This window comes from Oncorhynchus gorbuscha, unplaced genomic scaffold (assembly GCF_021184085.1).
Source record: "Oncorhynchus gorbuscha isolate QuinsamMale2020 ecotype Even-year unplaced genomic scaffold, OgorEven_v1.0 Un_scaffold_7897, whole genome shotgun sequence".
NCBI classification, from domain to species: domain Eukaryota; kingdom Metazoa; phylum Chordata; class Actinopteri; order Salmoniformes; family Salmonidae; genus Oncorhynchus; species Oncorhynchus gorbuscha.
This window is the reverse complement of record NW_025751188.1, coordinates 279-13,818: the sequence shown is the minus strand read 5'-3', so window position 1 is coordinate 13,818 and position 13,540 is coordinate 279. Positions and strand designations below refer to the sequence as shown.

Here is a 13,540-nt window from a genome sequence, read left to right as displayed (position 1 = left end):
AATACACAACATTGTCAGCATCTTTTTAGATCATAGCTTAGAAGGTTTTCATCTTTTGTCAAATTAACGTCAGATTTGTATTTATATTAATGAATGGATTTGTATTAATTATGGTTCACTATTAGTATATTTTTTACGTTTCGTAGCAGGTTTGGAGAATTAAGTTAAGGTTAGGAAAAAGAGTTAGGGTTAGTTAAAAAAAAAATAAAATAAAAGGCAAAGAATTTGCACTTTTTCACGTTAATTCGACAAAAAGTTAGATCCTTCTAGCCACGACCCTGTTGTTATTTCGCCCCGAGTCATCCAACTGACGTGCGTCACGACGCCGCGTCTTTGTGCGCACGGTTTCATCTAGCGGCGACATTTGTTGTTATTTCCACTACAACTGAAAAAACAAACAATAATACAAGACCGACCCGACCGTGTGTTTTTTGTTGTTGTTGTTGTTGTTGTTGTTTGGATCCATTCCATAACAAGCAAACTGCCCCATTCCAAGCATCTACATCGGGTTTTGTCTCGATTATTAACCGAGCAAATGGACTCAGACGAAGGTTATAACTATGACTTGGACGAGGACGAATGTAGCGAAGACAGCGGCGCAGAGGAACCGGGGGAGACACCCTGAGTTAGGCGAGGACGAGGTGGAACTGGTCGATCCCGCGGAGGCCGGAGGGGAACGGGACGGAAGGTTTGGAGACCGGGGAAGTGGTCAGGGACCGGCAAGAGGAAGAGGACTACCGCTTCGAAGTGCTGATGCCGAGCAGATACTCCAGCATATGGTGGAGGTATCAGGGAGGTCAACGAGGTCATCCAGGTGAGGTATTTCCGAGGCGTGTCGGTGCAGGAAACACCGGGGACGGTGGACAGGCCACCTACCCTGCTGTTAGCTCGACTAACCGTACACAAATTAAACGGCTCGTTTTAGATTAGCTGACTAGTTAACTGAAGAAAACATGTGTTTTGTTAGTATCTTACATGTTATCGACTACATGTTGACTTTGTTTCGCCATCTGGTTTGTAGCTAAGGCCGGGTAGCTAAGGCCGGGTAGCTAAGGCCGGGTAGCTAAGGCTGGGTAGCTATGGGCCGGGGTAGCTAAGGCCGGGTAGCTAAGGCCGGGTAGCTAAGGGCCGGGTAGCTAAGGGCCGGGTAGCTAAGGGCCGGGTAGCTAAGGGCCGGGTAGCTAAGGGCCGGGTAGCTAAGGGCGGGTAGCTAAGGGCGGGTAGCTAAAGGCCGGGTAGCTAAGGGCCGGGTAGCTAAGGGCCGGGTAGCTAAGGGCCGGGTAGCTAAGGGCCGGGTAGCTAAGGGCCGGGTAGCTAAGGGCCGGGTAGCTAAGGGCCGGGTAGCTAAGGGCCGGGTAGCTAAGGGCCGGGTAGCTAAGGGCTAGTAGCTAAGGTCGGGTAGCTAAGCTAACTCGCAACCGGAAGCTAATTAACGTCAACTCGGCAAGGTGATTAGCTAGATGTCTCTTTCAAATATCCTTACTAGTTAAAGTTAGCTAGTTTATCAATTAACCATGAAACATGGCTGTATACGTCAGCTAGCTAGTTATGTGCCTCCCACAGCCCTTCTGTGATCAAAGTATCGGCCAGGTAGCCTATTCCCCCACCAGCATTACTATTTATTTTGTAAAACTGCCCATTGGGATGTGCTCAGCTGACCGCGCCCCACGGCCCCCGTCAATGTCTTAATAACCTCAGCAATAACAACAACACATTTTAAACCATGGTCCAGTGCTCTGGTCTGAAGAGACACCCTAAACTAGCTTTATATGTATCGGCACAGCCTGGTGTAGCTAAGAATTTACCTTCATTTTGACAATGTAATATCTTTAAATGGTCAACATTGGTGTTAAATTCTAAGCTAAGCCTGGGCATGAATCCTTTTGGCCAGGTCGCAGTTGTAAATGAGAACTTGTTCTCAACTAGCCTACCTGGTTAAATAAAGGTGAAATAAAAATAAATACATACAAATCCTAGAGGAGGGAACTCAACTGTATAGTATTGTAGGTCTAGTCTTCAAATCAAATGTTATTTTGTCACATGCTTGGTGAACAACGGGTGTTGACTAACAGTGAAATGCTTAGTGAGGGGCCTTCCCAACAATGCAAAGAGAAAGGAAATGACAAATAAAACACGCAATGAGAAACGATAACTTGGCTTTATACACAGGGTACCAGTACTGAGTCCATGTGCAGGGGTACGAGATAGATATAGATATATACAGTACCAGTCCAACGCTTTGGACACCTACTCATTCAAGGGTTTTTCTTTATTTTTACTATTTTCTACATTGTAGAATAATAGTGAGGACATTTTGAGTAACCAAAGTGTTTAACAAATATATTTGAGATTCTTCAAAGTAGCCACCCTTTGCCTTGATGACAGCTTTGGCACTCTTAGAATTCTCTCAACCGGCAGCTTGAGGTAGTCACTCTGGAATGCATTTCAATTAACAGGTGTGCCTTGTTAATTTGTGAAATGTTGAGTTTCACAAAGGGTCTGAATACTTATGTAAATAAGGCGTAATTCTGTTTTTATTTTCTAATACATTTGCAAAAAAAAAAATCTAAAAACCTGTTTTCGTGATTGTGTTCATACAGGGCATTCAGGAAGACTCAGACTTTCACTTTTTCAACATTTTGTTTACGTCACAGACTTATTCAAAAAAAAAATTATTGGTGTGGAAAATAAATAATGTACTACTTTTTTAGAACAAGGCTGTAATGTAGCGAAATGTGGAAAAGGTGAAGGGGTCTGAATGCTTCCTGAATGCACTGTATGAATACAATACCCCATAAAGATTCAGCAAAACAGGTTGTTTTTTTGGAAAAATGATCTATTTTTCTCTCTGTGTTGTTGGGAAGTAAGGTTTGTAAGTAAGCATTTCACTGTTATGCTTGGTAAACAGCAGTTGTAGACTATGATAAATCAAATTTGATTTCACAAGCCGGAGTTGCTATTCCCCATGCTCCAACTGCTGCCTGCCTACATACCTTCCCTGTACATGATCTCTTCCTATGAGGTGTTTCCATACACATAGCCTGTACAGCAGCAATGATCCACAGTTAGCCAACCAGCTGACCACCTGCCCCCATTGTTCTTTTTTAAACACCATGACATGTTAGAAGCTAACTTCTTATCAGGGTAATGCACTACAATCAAACCTTTGTATTCTCTTGACTTCATCTGAAATGCAAAACCTCCATATCAGTTGCTGGTTGCTGATTACATTCAAAAATCCAATTTGTATTTTTTATGAATGTTGTTTTTGGTTGGCACGGTGCTGAGACACCAGCGTGACAGTGGTTGTGTCCCAAATGGGACTTAATTCCCTTTATAGTGGCTCTGGTCAAAAGTAGTGCACTACATAGGGAATAGGGTGCCATTTTGGAAGTTGGGACACAGCGTCCCCTAAATATAGCAGGCAGTTCATCGCCAGACCAGGTCAGAAAATTACAATATAGCCGCCTCCCCGCCTAGGCCGGCTCCCTCACGCCCCGTCGGGCTCCCGTGAGCCGCCTCCGTTCCCGGGGCCCCGAGCCGCCTCCCGTCGGGCTCCCGCAGCCGCTCCCCGTCCGGCTCGGGCCGCCTCCGGTCCCGAGTCCGCTCCCGTCGGGTTCCCGTAGCCGCTCGGCCGTCGGGCTCCCGTCCCGAGCCGCCTCCCGTCCGGTTCCCCGTAGCCGCCTCCCGTCCGGCTCCCGCGAGCCGCTCCCGCCGGGCCTCCCGTAGCCGCCCGTCCCGCCGGGCTCCCGTAGCCGCTCCCCGGCCCGGCCTCCCGGTTCCCGAGCCCCCGTCGGGCTTCCGCAGCGCTCCCCGTCGGGCTCCGTGAGCGCTCCCCGCCGGGTTCCCGTAGCCGCCCCGTTCCCGTAGCCGCCTCCCGTCGGGCTCCAGCCGCCGCCGTCGTCCGGCCTCCGCAGCCGCCTCCCGCCGGGCTCCCGAGCCGCCTCCCGTCGGGCTCCCGCCGCTCGGGGCTCCCGAGCCGCCTCCCGTCGGGCTCCCGCAGCCGCCTCCCGTCGGGCTCCCGTAGCCGCTCCCGGGCTCCCGGCTCCCGTAGCCGCTCCCGCCCATCAAACTTGACTTTTTTTTTCTTTTTACGCCCAAAGTTCAACTCAAATTTGATTTAGCCGCTCCCGCTCCGGGCCCCGTAGCCGCTGCGGGCTCAAATACCGTCAGTGAAATGCTTCGGGCTCCGTAGCAAAGCCGCCTTCACTCCCGCAGCCGCCTCCCGTTTCCATCAATGACTTTTTTTTTCTTTACGCCCAATTCAACTCAAATTTGATTTGTAACATAATTAAACAGTGAAATGCTTCCTTAAAAGCCCTTCAAACAATGCTTTAAGTGTTAAATACAGGGTAACATACTTAAACAGCACCAGTAAAATAACAGTGAGGCTATATACAGGGTGTTACGGTACAATGTGGAGGCTATATACAGGGTGTTATGGTACAATGTGGAGGCTATATACAGGTGTTACGGTACAATGTGGAGGCTATATACAGGGTGTTACGGTACAATGTGGAGGCTATATACAGGGTGTTACGGTACAATGTGGAGGCTATATACAGGGTGTTATGGTACAATGTGGAGGCTATATACAGGGTGTTACGGTACAGTGGAGGCTATATACAGGGTGTTACGGCTATAAGGTGGGAGGCTATATACAGGGTGTTACGGTCAATGTGGAGGCTATATACAGGGTGTTACTGGTACAGATCAATGTGGAGGCTATATACAGGATGTTACGGTACAATGTGGAGAGCTATATACAGGGTACCGGTGCAAGTCAAGGTATATACAGGGTATTACGGTACAGAGTCAGTGTGGAGGCTATATATACAGGGGTACTGGTACAGAGTCAATGTGGAGGCTATATACAGAGGTACTGGTACAGAGTCAATGTAGAACTATATGCAGGGTACCGGTACAGAGTCAATGTGGAGGCTATAGCCACAGGGTACGGTACAGAGTCAATGTGGAAAACTATATACAGGGGGTACGGTAGAGTCAATGTGGAGACTATATACAGGGGTACCGGTACAGAGTCAGTGTGGAATATATACGGGATACGGTACAAATGTGGAGGCTATATACAGGGTGTTACGGTACAGAGTCAATGTGGAGAGCTATACACAGGGTGTTACGGTACAGAGTCAATGTGGAGAGCTATATACAGGGTGTTACGGTACAGAGTCAGTATGGAGACTATATACAGGGTACGTGCAGAGTCAATGTGGGGCATATACAGGGGTACCAGTACAGAAGTCAATGTGGAGACTATATACAGGGGTACCGGTACAGAGTCAATGTGGAGGCTGTATACAGGGTGTTATGGTACAGAGTCAATGTGGAGGCTATATACAGGGGGTACCGGTACAGAGTCAATGTGCGGGGTACCGGTTAGTCAAGGTAATTGAGGTCATTTGTACATGTAGGTAGAGTTAAAGTAACTATGCATAGATAATAAACAGAGTAGCAGCAGCATAAAAGAGGGGTCTGGGTAGCCCTTTGATTATTTGTTCAGGAGTCTTATGGACCTAGATTCCGGTACCGGTACCGCTTGCCGTGTGGTAGCAGAGAGGTCAGTCTATGACTAGGGTGGCTGGAGTCTTAGAATTTTTTTTAGGGCTTTCCTCTGAGACCGCCTGGTATAGAGGTCCTGGATGTCAGGAAGCTTGGCCCCCAGTGATGTACTGGGCCGTACGCACTACCCTCTGTAGTGCCTTGTGGTCGAAGGCCGAGCAGTTGCCATACCAGGCAGTGGCGCAACCAGTCAGGATACTCTCGATGGTGCAGCTGTAGAACCTCATGAGAATCTGAGGACCCCATACCAAATCTTTACAGTTTCCTGAGGGGGAATAGGTCCACCATCCATTTAAGCTTTCTCGTTTCTGGATAACTCTTAAAATACAGGATAATCTCTTGCTATATCACATAACTGCGTAAAACACAATGCCGTAGTTATGATCAGTGATGAGGTTTGACTGGCACTCACACATATCGTCTATGTTATAATAATCACTAGTGTTTTTGTTACTGGTGACAACATTATAAACCTGTCCTGGGCTACAGCTTAGCGACCGCTTTCCATGTCTAATGTTGGACTGTATACGGTGCTAACTTATTGCGTGTATAACACAGCCAGTATAACACAGCCAGTATAACACAGCCAGTATAACACAGCCAGTATAACACAGCCAGTATAACACAGCCAGTATAACACAGCCAGTATAACACAGCCAGTATAACACAGCCAGTATAACAGTATAACACAGCCAGTATAACAGTATAACACAGCCAGTATAACAGTATAACACAGCCAGTATAACACGGCCATTTCTCTTCTGTTTCCTGTTAGAATCCTGCAACAATCACCAGGATCCTTCTGAGTCACTTCAACTGGGACAGAGAGAAGCTCATGGAAAGGTATACCGACCCGGTTAGGTTTTTTTTTTTTTCTCCAGTTTTATGACCTCGTTTCATTCTGCTGGTTTCAAACAACGCCGATGATGTGTTTGTCAAAGCTTGTTTCTGTCTCTCCTTAAATTCCTTAAATTCTATTTCAGTTATCTTTATTGGCATGACGTGTTGATCCATATTGCCAAACACAACGTTACAATAGAAATGAACAGTGTGTGTGTGGTGTGTGTATTCAGTTGAAGGGGCTTTATTGGCATGGGAAACATATATGTTAACATTGCCAAAGCAAGTGAAGTAGATAATATACAAGAGTGAAATAAACAAACATAAATTAACAGTAAACATTACTCACTACGGTTCTAAAGTTAGCCATTATATATTTACAGTGTTGTAACAATGTACAGATAGTTGGAAAGGAAAATTAATGAACATAAAAATGGGTTGTATTTACAGGGCATTCGGAAAAGTATTCAGACCCCTTGACTTTTTACACATTGTTTCGTTACAGCCTTATTCTAAAATTGATTACATTGTTTTTTTTTCACCTCATCAATCTACACACAATACCCCATAATGACATCACAATACCCCATAATGACATCACAATACCCCATAATGACATCACAATACCCCATAATGACATCACAATAGCCCATAATGACATCACAATAGCCCATAATGACATCACAATAGCCCATAATGACATCACAATAGCCCATAATGACATCACAATAGCCCATAATGACATCACAATAGCCCATAATGACAAAGCAAAAAGAGTTTTTTTTAATGAGTGTTTGCACTTTTCATCCATTCTAAGATGAAGCTGTAACGTAACAATGTGGGAAAGGTTACAATGGTGTTTGTTCTTCACTGGTTGCCCTTTTCTTGTGGCAACAGGTCACACATAAACCTTGCTGCTGTGATGTCACACTGTGGTATTTCACCCAGTAGATATGGGAGTTTATCAAAATTGGATCTGTTTTTAAATTCTTTGTGGATCTGTGTAATCTGAGGGAAATATGTCTCTCTAATATGGTCATACGTTGGACAGGAGGTTAGGAAGTGCAGATCGGTTTCTACCTCATTTTGTGGGCAGTGAGCACATTTCTTGAGACCCAGGTCTGTTTACGGCGGCCTTTCTCAATAGCAAGGCTATGCTCACTGAGTCTGTACATAGTCAAAGCTTTCCTTAATTTTGGGTCAGTCACAGTGGTCAGGTATTCTGCCGCTGTGTACTCTCTGTTTAGGGCCAAATAGCATTCTAGTTTGCTCAGTTCTTTTGTTAATTCTTTCCAATGTGTCAAGTAATATTATTTTTGTTTTCTCATGATTTGATTGGGTGTAATTGTGCTGCTGTCCTGGGGGTCTGTTTGTGTTTGTGAACAGAGCCCCAGGACCAGCTGGCTTAGGGGACTCTTCTCCAGGTTCATCTCTCTGTAGGTGATGCTTTGTTATGGAAGGTTTGGGAATCGCTTCCTTTTAGGTGGTTGTAGAATTTAACGGCTCTTTTCTAGATAATTAGCGGGTATAATTAGTGGGTATCGGCCTAGATCTGCTCTGTATGCATTATTTTATTTTTTACGTTTTACACAGATGATATATTTGCAGAATTCTGCGTGCAGAGTCTCAATTTGGTGTTTGTCCCATTTTGTGAAGTCTTGGTTGGTGAGCGGACACCAGACCTCACAACCATAAAGGGCAATGGGCTCTATGACTGATTCAAGTATTTTTAGCCAGATCCTAATTGGTATGTTGAATTTTATATTCCTTTTGATGGCATAGAAGGCCCTTCTAGCCTTGTCTCTCAGATCATTCACAGCTTTGTGGAAGTTACCTGTGGCGCTGATGTTTAGGCCGAGGTATGTATAGTTTTTTTTGTGTGCTCTAGGGCAACAGTGTCTAGATGGAATTTGTATTTGTGGTCCTGGCAACTGGATTTTTTTTTTTTTTGGAAAACCAGTCGTTTTGTCTGACTGAGATTTACTCTCAGGGCCCAGGTCTGACCGGATCTGTGCAGAATATCTAGGTGTTGCTGTAGGCCCTCCTTGGCTGGGTAACAGAGGGTGAGGCCGAGTGCTGGAGACTGTTCTAGTGCCCTCTTCAATTCTCTCTCCCCCCTCCTGCTCCTCCTCTTCTCTCTGTAGGCCCTCCTTGGCTGGGTAACAGAGGGTGAGGCAGAGTGCTGGAGACTGTTCTAGTGCCCTCTTCAATTCTCTCTCCCCCCTCCTGCTCCTCCTCTTCTCTCTGCAGGTATTTCGACGGTAATGTGGATAAGCTGTTCTCAGAGTGCCACGTCATCAACCCCTGTAAGAAGTCGAGGACCAGACTGATGAGCACAAGATCAGCTGCTCAGGACCTGCCGTGTCAGATCTGCTATCTAAACTACCCAAACTCAGTCAGTCCCTTCATATATTATATTACCTGCCGTGTCATTATCTGTTATCTAAACTAACTGTCATAAGGTTATTACCTACTCAATATTTGTTTTCATCTGCCCCCCCCCATTTCAAGCTCTGACTTTGCTGATAGATACTTTATTGAGGAAAAATGTACTGACTGTGATATGAGGTTGTCCCACCTAGCTATCTAAAGATGAATGTTCTGACTATGACTGGTCCACCTAGCTATCTAAAGATGAATGTTCTGACTATGACTGGTCCACCTAGCTATCTGGAGATGAATGTACTGACTATGACTGGTCCACCTAGCTATCTGAAGATGAATGTACTGACTATGACTGGTCCACCTAGCTATCTGGAGATGAATGTACTGACTATGACTGGTCCACCTAGCTATCTGAAGATGAATGTACTGACTATGACTGGTCCACCTAGCTATCTGAAGATTAATGTATTGACTATGACTGGTCCACCTAGCTATCTGGAGATGAATGTACTGACTATGACTGGTCCACCTAGCTATCTGAAGATTAATGTATTGACTATGACTGGTCCACCTAGCTATCTGAAGATTAATGTATTGACTATGACTGGTCCACCTAGCTATCTAAAGATGAATGTACTGACTATATAATCGCTCTGGATACGAGTCTGATAAAGGTAAACCTGTTTTGGGCTCGCTGTGCAACGATTCCATACCATTTTATCAAAAACATTATGCCTCCGTCTAACCCAGTTAGGTTGTAGGTTCAGTTCCTTCAGGGTAAACGATCTGGGCTAATTTCACTATCTGGGCTAGTGTGTAGAGCGTTGGACTGGTAACCGAAAGGTTGCAAGAACGGATCCCCGAGCTGACCAGGTAGAAATGTGTTTTTCAGTCCCCTGAACAAGGCAGTTAACCCACTGTTCCCCTGAACAAGGCAGTTAACCCACTGTTCCCTGGTAGACCGTCATTATAAATAAGAATTTGTTCTTAACTGACTTGCCGAGTTAAATAAAGATTTTTTAAAATTATACTTAAGCAAGAGACTGGCTTTTCAATGAAATTCCACTGTGATTTGTTGCTAGGCAATGCAGATCTCACCCTGATAGGGTAAATGACAGCGGTCTATCCAGGAAACGGCTCTTTAGGCAGCCAGACGATACACATTGTGAAAACAACGGAACACTCTGTCACGTCTGTCCAGTGGTATCCATGGCTACGGTTCCCGTAGGGACTCACTGGAGCGTTGGCCCATTGTGGAACCCTATACTGCGCACTATGAACCCGAGCCCTATTGATGCAGATGAAGCTGTGACAAACATTGTGCTCTGGAAGGAGACCTGAGACTCGGCTGTTTGGCGGCGGTGTCTGAAAATACTAAAATAATGTTTTCTTGTTTTCCCCGCAGTATTTCACTGGCTTAGAGTGTGGACACAAGTTCTGTCTGCAGTGCTGGGGAGATTACCTGACAACCAAAATCATCGAGGAGGGGATGGGACAGGTAGTGCTGCGTCCTAAATGATCGTATGTAAAGGGACTGGTTACACCGACTGTTGAACTCATTGTCTCGTTTGTTTTCAGACCATCTCCTGCCCTGCCCATAGTTGTGACATCTTAGTGGACGACAACACAGTCATGTGAGTATTGTTATGGTCTGAGTGCACCGAACATTAGGAACACCTTCCTAATATCGAGTTGAACCACCTTTTGTCCCCCCCTCTCAATTCATTAGGGCATGGACTCTACAAAGCGTCTCACAGGGATGCTGGGGACATGTTGACCCATAGTTGTCAAGTTGGCTGGATGTCCTTTGGGTGGTGGACCATTCTTGATACACAAGGAACTGTTGAGCGTGAAAAACCCAGCAGTTCTTGACACAAACCGGTGCGCCTCGCACCTACTACCATACCCCCGTTCAAAGGCACTTCAATATTTTGTCTTGCCCGTTCACCCTCTGAATAGCAGACATTCACAATCCATGTCTCAAGGCTTAAAAATCCTTCTTTAACCTGTTTCCTCCCCTTTAACCAGGTCTCCTCCCCTTTAACCAGGTCTCCTCCCCTTTAACCAGGTCTCCTCCCCTTTAACCAGGTCTCCTCCCCTTTAACCAGGTCTCCTCCCCTTTAACCTGTTTCCTCCCCTTCATCTACTCTGATTTGAAGTGGATTTAACAGGTGACATCCAATAAGGGACCCTAATGCCTGTAGACTGTATTGATGACATGATTGTTAATCTGTAGCTTCCTGTCTTGACCCAGTAGGCAGCTCTAAAGCTAATTTACAGCCCAAGTCTCGCCCTGATCTCACTACGGCCGTATAGTCTCGCCCTGATCTCACTACGGCCGTATAGTCTCGCCCTGATCTCACTACGGCCCTATAGTCTCGCCCTGATCTCACTGCGGCCGTATAGTCTCGCCCTGATCTCACTACGGCCCTATAGTCTCGCACTGATCTCACTGCGGCCGTATAGTCTCGCCCTGATCTCACTACGGCCGTATAGTCTCGCCCTGATCTCACTACGGCCGTATAGTCTCGCCCTGATCTCACTACGGCCGTAGAGTCTCGCCCTGATCTCACTACGGCCGTATAGTCTCGCCCTGATCTCACTACGGCCGTATAGTCTCGCCCTGATCTCACTACGGCCGTATAGTCTCGCCCTGATCTCACTACGGCCGTATAGTCTCGCCCTGATCTCACTACGGCCGTATAGTCTCGCCCTGATCTCACTACGGCCGTATAGTCTCGCCCTGATCTCACTACGGCCGTGTAGTCTCACTGCAGTACGCTGTTGACTAAATGTTGACAGTCAGGTTACAGCAGGCCTCAACACCATACAACATTCATGTAGCCATTTACTTAACATCCTAGATGTGGTTTCTCCTCCGTTAGTGAGGCAGACTCAACCCATAATTCTGCAGAATTATAGCAAACGCACCATATTGGTAGTAGCTACAGTGCCTTCTGAAAGTATTCAGACCCCTTGAAATTTTTCCACATTTTGTAACCTTACAGCCTTATTCTAAAATTGGTTAAATTGATGAGGGGGGGGGGACAATCTACGCACAATACCCCATAATGAAGAAGCAAAAACATTTTTTTTGAAATTCTGGCTAATTTATAAATAATAATAAGAATCACATTTACATTAATAGAATGTTGTTTCTCATGGTCAGCGTCCTTTTTCGGTTCCTTTTGGCAAACTCAAAGCGGGTTGTCGTGTCTTACTGAGGAGTGGCTTCCATCTGGCCACTCGACCATAAAGACCTGATTGGTGGAGTGCTGCAAATGTGGTTGTCCTTCTGGAAGGTTCTCCAATCACCACAGAGGAACTCTGGAGTTCTGTCAGAGTTACCATTGGGTTCTTGGTCACCTCCCTGAACAAGGCCCTTCTCCCCCAATTGCTCAGTTTGGCTAGGCGGCCAGCTCTAGGAAGAGTCTTGGTGGTTCCAAACTTCTTCCATTTAAGAATGATGGAGGCCACAGTGTTCTTGGGGACCTTCAATGCTGCAGAAATGTTTTGGTACCCTTCCCCAGATCTGTGCCTCGACACAATCCTGTCTCGGAGCTCTACGGACAATTCCTTCGTCCTCATGGCTTGGTTTTTGCTCTGACATGCACTGTCAACTGTGGGACATATATATAAAACACACAGGTGTGCACCTTTCCAAATCATGTCCAATCAATTGAATTTACCACAGGTGGACTCCAATCAAGTTGTAGAAACATCTCAAGGACGATCAATGGAAACAGGATGCACCTGAGCTCAATTTCGGGTCTCATAGCAAAGGGTCTGAATACTTATGCAAATAAGGGTTTTTCAGTTAATTTTTTAAAATAAAATAGCAACAACTTCAAAAAAAACCTGTTTTTGCTTTGTCATTATGGGGTGTTGTGTGTAGATTTATTTAAATGTTTAATTAATCCATTATAGAACAAGGCTGTAATGTAGCAAAATGTGGGGAGAAGGTGAAGGGTCTGAACACTTTCAGAAAGCACTTACCCAGGGAAAGCCAGCTTATTTTGTCACGACAATAACAGTCTGTTATTCCTCCTCCAGGCGCCTCATAACAGACTCTAAAGTGAAGCTGAAGTACCAACATTTAATTACCAATAGTTTTGTAGAGGTAAGCTTGTTTTACCTTCTATGTTATTTATGAGTTCCGAGTGGAACAATAAGAAAATTCAATGTGCATTAGACTAGACCGCTGTTACATTCACTGTGCATTAGACTAGACCGCTGTTACATTCACTGTGCATTAGACTAGACCGCTGTTACATTCACTGTGCATTAGACTAGACCGCTGTTACATTCACTGTGCATTAGACTAGACCGCTGTTACATTCACTGTGCATTAGACTAGACTAGACCGCTGTTACATTCACTGTGCATTAGACTAGACTAGACCGCTGTTACATTCACTGTGCATTAGACTAGACTAGACCGCTGTTACATTCAATGTGCATTAGACTAGACCGCTGTTACATTCACTGTGCATTAGACTAACTGACCGCTGTTACATTCACTGTGCATTAGACTAGACTAGACCGCTGTTACATTCACTGTGCATTAGACTAGACTAGACCGCTGTTACATTCAATGTGCATTAGACTAGACTAGACCGCTGTTACATTCACTGTGCATTAGACTAGACTAGACCGCTGTTACATTCACTGTGCATTAGACTAGACTAGACCGCTGTTACATTCAATGTGCATTAGACTAGACTAGACCGCTGTTA

General features: G+C 45.5%; 1 pseudogene; it reads left to right on the top strand.

Moving 5' to 3' along the window:
• The first annotated feature begins 520 nt into the window (after positions 1–520).
• On the top strand, positions 521–12,925 carry LOC124029848 (annotated as a pseudogene).
• The last annotated feature ends 615 nt before the right edge of the window (positions 12,926–13,540 follow it).